Source organism: Camelus ferus, unplaced genomic scaffold, assembly GCF_009834535.1.
Source record: "Camelus ferus isolate YT-003-E unplaced genomic scaffold, BCGSAC_Cfer_1.0 contig299, whole genome shotgun sequence".
Classification (NCBI taxonomy): Eukaryota; Metazoa; Chordata; class Mammalia; order Artiodactyla; family Camelidae; genus Camelus; species Camelus ferus.
Genome location: NW_022588424.1, coordinates 1676392 through 1684779, shown reverse-complemented (window position 1 = coordinate 1684779; position 8388 = coordinate 1676392). Strand labels below are relative to the sequence as shown.

The following is an 8388-nucleotide window of genomic DNA, read 5'->3' as shown; positions in this document are numbered from 1 at the left end:
CAAACAAAAGATACTTGAAGGAAATGCTAAAAATTTTCTTGCTACTTTAAATTCATCCACTCATTTATTTACCAAGTTACTTATCATTTATTTACCAAGTTACTTATCATTTATTATGATCGGAGGGTTACCAAAGGCGATGGCAGGGCGGCTCCTGACCTCGGTTCTTCTTGTTTGTACAGCACAGAATCGAGGAGCCATGACAGTGGCAGAGTACAGGCAAGGTCTATTTAGGAAAGAAATATACTTCAAGAGAGAAGCAGGCCAAGCCAAGGGAGACAGTGGCCCTAAAAGCAGAGGATGTTAGGTTTTGAAGCTTTGGTTTTGCCTGGGGAGCCACTTCACTTTTGATCGACAGTTGAGGATTATGTAACGTGTACCCAAACCGCACCTGTTTTTACCAGAACGTGCTTTGTCATAATGAGACTGATGTATGGGCAGACTGTGTAACAGGAGATAATAAACGTTTCAGGGTGGTAGGGTCATCTGAGGACAAGGGCCGAGGCTTTGCGCGAGCCTGGCAGGAGTGTTTCCCACTGTGGTCTGCAATTGCTTCGCTGTGGTCGGCTGTTTGTTAAGTGTCACCCCTAAGGGGTGAAGCTGCATCTCCATGGGGTCCTCCCAGATGCTGTTTTCCTGGGCCTTACCACTCATGTCTGACTGACTGCCTAACAAAAGCACTGCTTTAGGCCATAGAATGAATAAAAATAAGTAAATCAGAATGGATTCTGATACCAAAGAACGTAACATCCATGTACAAGAAGTCCTATCTCTAAATGACTATAGCATACGGCAAAAAGTGATTAGTTCCAGGAGAGAGGAGCTAAGAGTTATAGAAATTCAGAAGATTACCTTCTGTTTGGAAATAAGCAAAGGTTTTATAAGTGGAGCAGGTAGCACAGGGAATAATATGGTGACTGACGGAATCAGAACTCAAAAGAGTATCTGTGAACATTGATGTGCGAGGTTGCAGCAATTGTATAACTGACATTATTATGTTAAAATAATACAGCTACTTAAATATAAGTTAGGGGAGGGCTCTTTTAATAGAATATAATTTCAAGATTTGAGGCTACTGCAAAGTCAACACAGTACTCACCACAGTATGATAGGACTGGCAGAAGAGTGAGAAGGGAGGAAGGAATGAAGGAGGGAGGGAGGGAAGGAAGGAAGGAAAGAAGGAAAAGACAAATGAAGAAACAAAGAAATTAAGCAAGGAGAGATCATTGCAAGTTCAGGCTCTACCACTAGATCTATAGCCTTCAGAACATAGGAGCTTGTTCTTCTAGGCCATGCACTGAAAATCACTTGGGCCACCACATTTTGGGGGGGAAAAATGCATTTACATATAAGAAAATCTAGAAATGGATGGCCAGGATGGAAAAATACTAGAAATGTCATTTAAGAAATAAAGAACTGACTTCATTTTCACCTGGGGAAAAAAAGGTGAAGATGTGGGGATGAAAACGTAGCTGCATTTAAATATCTGAAAGACTCATATGGAAGATGGACTTACTCGTTATAGTTCCAGCAGGAAAAATGAAGGTCACCCCTAAGTTTCAGGGATGCAAATTTCAACTTCACATAAACATTTTCAACAATAGACTGGCCATCTTGTGGAATAATGAATGAGTAGGCTTATGCTGAAAATGGCCAGATAAAACAGTCAACCATTTATTTTCTACTATCACAATATCCTATTAGTTGCAAAATTTAGCAAATACTGTATCCTTAGGAAAACGAGCTATATCCATTCTCTTTTGGAAATGTATTTCAGCTCTCATCAGTTTTTATCTGATTTCTTTCTTGTGTCCCTACATCTTGATCATTACTCCCTGACTCTGTCCAGCTCCCACACCACAGCCTGAGCCAACTTCCTAACATTAAATCTGACCCTAAACTCTCCTGCTCATGACACTTCAATTGTCCTCAGGAAAATACCTAAATTCCTTAGCTCTGTTTCATGATATGTCTCCTTTTTACATCCATAAATTCTCCTATCACTAAACCACCACAAGTATATGTAACTCAGCATCTTTCTCCAGCCATACAGAAATACTTTTAAACCTTCTAGTCTGTGCTATGCATTTGCCTTTCTACATCTTGTTCCCTGTCCTAGAATGACTTCTGCTTATTTCAACAGGCTAATTTCTACAAATTATCTCAAAACACATATATCTAGTGTCATGAGATTTCTTGGTGAGCTTTTCCAGATCTCAGCCTAATTTTGACTAATAAAACAAATATGATTGAGTATCTGCTGGATTACAGCTCTAGGAGATCTCCATCCCCATTGTACCAATGCCTGTATTTTATTATTTCTTTTATAGTTATATATTTTATTTATGTTGTTTTGTATTTATATTATGAATACATATCTACATGTATACACACACACACCTAATCACAGTCAAAAATAATTTTGTATTTACTGCCTCCCTTATTAGACTATAAAATCCCAAGGGGAGGAAATATACTTCCCAGTTTTCTCAATATCTAATTCATTGCTTGCTTATAACATGAAGGAATGAATGAATAAATGAGTGAACACACTTTTAGACTTCCAGAATTGATTGGGTGGGTATAGCAGAGGCCAAAGCTTACTTTTAATGTCAAGAGCCTATGTCACTTTTCTATTTAGGAAACACATTCTAGTGAAATAGCTGTTTCCAGGATAAGCAAGTACTATCATTAAGGCTACTGAACAACTATATTTGGAGAAATAAAATACAATGTTTAACATCATGGAATCTTCATAAAAATAGAAAGCAGTTAGTTAATACGATAAACAAAATAGATCATTGTTCTTTTCAGAGTTTATTTAACTCTACTGCAAACAGTATTACCTTTTTTTAAAGAACAGATTTCCGTTACACCACCAAATATCAGAAACTCTTTATAGTGACTTAAATAGTGTCTCACCAAAATTCGTGTCTACCCAGAACCTATGAATACGACCTCGTTTGGAAATGGGGTCCTTGCAGATGTCATTAGTTAAATAAGGGTGAGTTCATACTGGATTAGGATGAAACCTAAATCCAATGACTGGTGCCCTTTTAAGAACAGAAAAGGACACACGGAGTTACACATTGGGAAGAAGTCCATGTGACAACAGAAGCAGGGATTTGTGGTGATTCAGCTGCAAGCCATAGAAATGCAAGGATTGCTGATCATCACCAGAAGCAAAAAGAGAGGCATGAAACATTTCTCTCCCAGAACCTCCTGAATAGAGCACACCTGCAGACAGCTTGATTTTTACTTCTAGCCACCTGAACTGTGGGACAATAAATTTCTGTTATATTAAGCCATCTATTTTGTGATAATGTGTTATCACAGACCTAAACAACCAAGATACTCCATATTTCACATTGAAAAAAAAAAAAAAGTCATGATAAAGAGTCAAAGGGCCACTTAACTCATTAAATGGTATCTTGATTTTCATTCAAAACTGACAAACAAATGTGAATATATGTAGCAACAAGTGATGACTTTGAAGCCGAGGCCCACCTACTTTGTGTGGTACAGTCCAGTTTTATTCTGAAGTTTCCTTCATTGTGGATAACCACCCCTTCTACACACACTGTTCCCCAGTGGACTTCTGTTAAGTTCATTGACTCACTCTAATTGGACTGACTCACTTCCCCCAAATGTAGTGAGTAACAGACATTAGAGCATCTGAAATGACAGTTTAGTGAGCAGAAAAAGATAAATGGATTTATTCGATCTTTGAGTTTTAGATGAGGTATTCAAGAGAGCTATTTCAAATCATTTTTCCTTTTGCCAAGAACAGTAACAAAAAAGCCACCTTGTCCTAAGAGCAAATAGCAAGCTTTGTGAAAAAAGATTAACCAAGCATTTTAGAGCAGTCATTGTTAGGGCACTGTGCAAAATTAAGATCACATAAAACTCTAATAGCTTCTATTAATTGTCTGAAACCTATTAAGTCTTGCAGATCTGGGAGAGCAATGCTATGCATGCTGGCCACACTTTATAGGCTCTTCCGTCTGGATCTTTTACAACTACTGTCTGTTGCAAAATGCTTTGTTCCAACTTAAAGATTCGAAGCAAGAATAACTCCTTTTTTTCTCCTCAGCTGAGTTTTGGCAAGTAGACTTTAAGTTACTTGCACGCTAGGGAGCAAAGCGCTAATGAAAGCATATGAAAAGTAATGTACCTAAGGAAAAGGTAAATGATAATAACTGGAGCACAACTTTTTATGACTTGGGCCCTTAAAGTGAAAAGCACTTTCTATAACAATAAATGTTCTGTGTTATACAATATTGCAATAACACACTAAATAACTGAACAAGAGTTGTAATTTTTCCTCCCTGCAACAAAACAGGTTCAGAATCGGAAAACTAAATTCTCTTTGCCCCTTTACTATTTCAATTACGTGTGTATTAAGCTTTGACAGAGCTTTAAAAAAATTGTCAAACTCCAGCAATGAATAGTTGAAGCCCTATTGAGTCATAGTTTATTATTGGACATGTTGTGTCTTGTTCTTTGTTCTAGGTGAGAATCTGATGTAGAAGTGTCCTATGGCCATTGGTTGGGGAGTGGGGAATGACCCCAGAGACTCGTATTTAATTTTGTCTGGAAAGTTGGTGATGCTCAGTGTGTGGAAAGAAGCTCTCATTATTCATGCACAGGGCTGTAGACTGGGACTCAGCCCTGTTGAAGCCTTAGTTCTCTAAGCTTGTCATGTGTTAAGACCAGATGCAGTGAGTCATACTATAACTCCATGATTCTGCTACTAGAAATAAACAAAAGCTCTAGGAAACACAACTGTATCAAAATACAAACCAAAAAACAAACAAGCCCAAACCTCTTGGGTCATTCAAAAAGGCATCAGAAACTCTTTCAATGCAACTGTCACTGATTAAATGATCAATGTGATTCCTCTGCACGGCAGCCGGCTTATTTCACACAATGTGATCATTTTCTCAACTACTATATGAACATCAGTGACAAATTTCGGTGTATGAACACATTCCTGTTTCCCAAGTGTGGCAGCGTGACTGCATGGCTGCTGCTACAGTCACCCTTACTGTCTTCTTCAGCACTCTCCAACAGCTGGAAGTAAACACAAGTTACGTAAAACAGCATTGTGCTTAGCAAAAACGTTTCAAGACATGTCAGTTAACTGCCACTTACAGATGAGTTTTCTATACAGAAATTCTGAAGGCATTGTTAATGTAGTCTGAGGTCATTATTCCAAAATATGGCTAAGGTCACAAGACACTTGTCCTGAAGTCAAGAGAAAGAGGTAATAATAGAATCTTTTGTTTGTTACCTCCAGGGAAAGTAACTGTTGTTCCTTACCAATTAAATAGTATTTTTAATAAGTGTATTTCTATGGTCATATTAGAATTTTTTTACTCACCCCTAATTCTTCATTAATTTTTATTGAGATATAATTGACATATAGCATTATATTAATTTCAGGCGTACAACATACTGATTCACTATTTGTATATATTGCGAAATGATCACCACAATAAGTCGTCAACATCAGTCACCATACGGTAATAATTTTTTTCTTGTAATGAGAACTTTTAAGATTTACTCTCTTAATAAGTTTCAAATGTGCAATACAGTATTATTAACAATAACTATTATTTACTATTAACTATATAGTTACATTATATCCCCATAACTTAGTATTTTATAACTGCAAGTTTGTACCTTTTGACTCCCTTCACCCATTTTGACCCTGCCCTACCCCTACCTCTGGCAACCATCAATCTGTTCTCTATATCTATGAGCTTGTTAGGGTTTTTTAATTAATTTTTTTTAGATTTCACATATAAATGAGATTATATGATATTTGTCTTTCTCTGACTTATTTCACTTAGCGTGATACCTTCAAGGTCTATCCGTGTTGTCACAAATGGCAATATTTATTTTTCATGGCTAAATAATATTCCTGTGTGTGTGTGTGTGCGCGCAATTCTTTATCCATTGATGGACACTTAGGTTGCCTATATATCTTGGCTAGTATAAATAATGCTGCAAGGAACATGGGGGTACATTTATCTTTTTGAGTTAATGTTTTGTTAGAAATTTATGTATTCCATACTTCTGATGAGTTTCTTAAATAAACAGAACAACTATTCCAATAAAGTTTAAAAGAAATCAGTGATCCTACAGCTAGTTTCTCAAATGTTTAAAAAGAATTGTTAAGAAGAAAAGTGAGATATTATGGTCAAAGACCTAGGGTTTGGTGTCCTTTCCATTTTTTTCTCCTATGACCATAAAGAAAGTGTAACTCTTACATCATTTTCAGTAACAATGAATGAAGGAATTTCAATGAAGAGATTATAAAACAGAGCCAGCACACATGTGGCACTCCCACTCCCCATGCTCATAGCGTTGTTAACAAACCATGTCCTGGATAGAACTTTCAGTCCGTCTCAGTATGGTACTCAGTCAGTTACTATCAACTAATGCAAGTTGATATTCAAGATGAAACATTTTTGCTACCCCTGTTAAGTGGCTAAAACTTTTTTCATCTTTTTAATACCAACCGTAGAAGATTCAACACTTACTTACTCTTTGCTGAATAAAATGGTTTTTTAATCACATCCTACTTCTTAAGAGGTGTCTCTTATTTGAATAATTTTAATACCATTATATATTAGACTACAACATAATTGAGTATGTCCTAAGCAGGCAGTTTGGTAGTGTCAGAGGGAAAAAAAGCAAATAATTTTGTTTAGGTACATCGCAAACGTTTTGAAATAATGATTTACAAAAAAATTCCATTATAGTCTTAATCATGAACTTGTTCAGGGTTAGGCATATGTTTAAGAACTTTGACATTAACTTCTTTTCAATGTAAATTTAAGTTGCAGTTTACATTCAAACATTTTGACATCAATTATACTTTATTGCTTAAGTTTGTGAAATATGCATTTTTCATCATTATTATGTTATGTTGATTGTTACTCAAAAGTGATTCATTGAATCAAAAGTGCTGTTATGTAATTTGTTTCACCGATGTGAAACTGTTAAATATCAAGATAATTTTATAGTTATTAATCTTTTAAAATATGTTTATTTAAGTATATCAGTTCATGTTCTACCAAGTCCTTTGGTATACAAATGTCAAATATTTGAGCAACATGATGGGTACTAAAGAATTCCTTGGGTCCAACTGATCTCTAAAATCCCATCATTTTAGACTTGATCTTTCATCAGTTCAATGATGAAATTAGACTGTGATGAGGTTTATGAGATTTTTATATTCTTGTATATTTTGGGGTAGCTGTTAGAAAACCTATATATAAAGTTGACACTTAATCCTAGAATATACTTTATGTAACAGTTCTCATCCTAGTATTTCCACAATATCTGATGCTTAGGGACTGTACAGTTTAAATAAAATAGCTACAATATTTTTATGCTAATAGTATGCTTATAGTACGGTGGGTAGGGAGGTAGCTTGTTTATTCTTTTTTAAAGAAAATAAGAAATAATATATGTTTAAGAAAGCTTCAGGCATTTGAGGGTAGATAATGGAGCTCTATGTTAAATTTGAGAAATAGGTAAGTAATAGGTAAGAAATAGGTAACTAAGTAATTAAGACTTGTTTACCTACTATTTTGATCATGCCCCTGGAAATATAGAAATTACTCAAGAATTTATTTCTCTGTTATACCAATACATACATTAAACCATCTTTAAAACTTTTAAAACACTGTGCATCTGCAACAATCCTATTTTGCATTGAAAGTTGTTTCATGATAACTTAAATGAAAAACTCACTTTTTGCACAATGTAACTATCTTTGAAAATAATATTTATTCTGGTATATAGTGATAAATACTTGTTTTATTATCACAGAGTTTATGTCTTCTTGCCAATGGGAAGAGGAAAACAATAATGAAGAGGAAGGACAATTTTTAAAAAAAACTTTATAAAAGAAGATATGTAAGTAGCTCACAAACACATGAAATGATCTTAACATGCAAATGTTATCTTTAACATTTATACTGTGAAATATCAGTTTACCCACCACCATGCTAAAATTAAAAGACAACACCAAATGTTGGTACAGGTATGAAGCACCTGGAATTCTCAGACATTAATGGTTGGAGTGTAAAATGCTATTATCATTTCAGAGAACTATTGGTAGTTTCTTATAAAGGCTAATATATACGTATTCTAAGACTCTGCAATTCTGCTCTTACCTATTTACCCAAGACTAAGGAAAACAAATGTCCAGTGTCTTGGAGAGACAAGAGATACAGTTCTTTTCCATAGGAATTAAAGCCAAGTGCATCTCATTAGCCAGTTCTTTTGGGATTTGCTTAGACTGTCCTGTCCTTGCAATCATGCTGATTTACCATCCCTTGGACTCATCTTCCTTGGTTCCCTGTGCACTGG

General features: G+C 35.4%; 1 long non-coding RNA gene across 1 annotated transcript; it reads right to left on the bottom strand.

Annotated features, from left to right (window-relative positions):
* Window positions 1-526: 526 nt before the first annotated feature.
* On the bottom strand, window positions 527-5733 carry LOC116662532. The gene is made up of 3 exons (XR_004318496.1): window positions 5642-5733; window positions 5310-5317; window positions 527-536 (listed from the first exon to the last, which is right to left on the bottom strand). It is a non-coding gene; the product is annotated as an uncharacterized LOC116662532 (long non-coding RNA).
* Between the last annotated feature and the right edge of the window lie 2655 nt (window positions 5734-8388).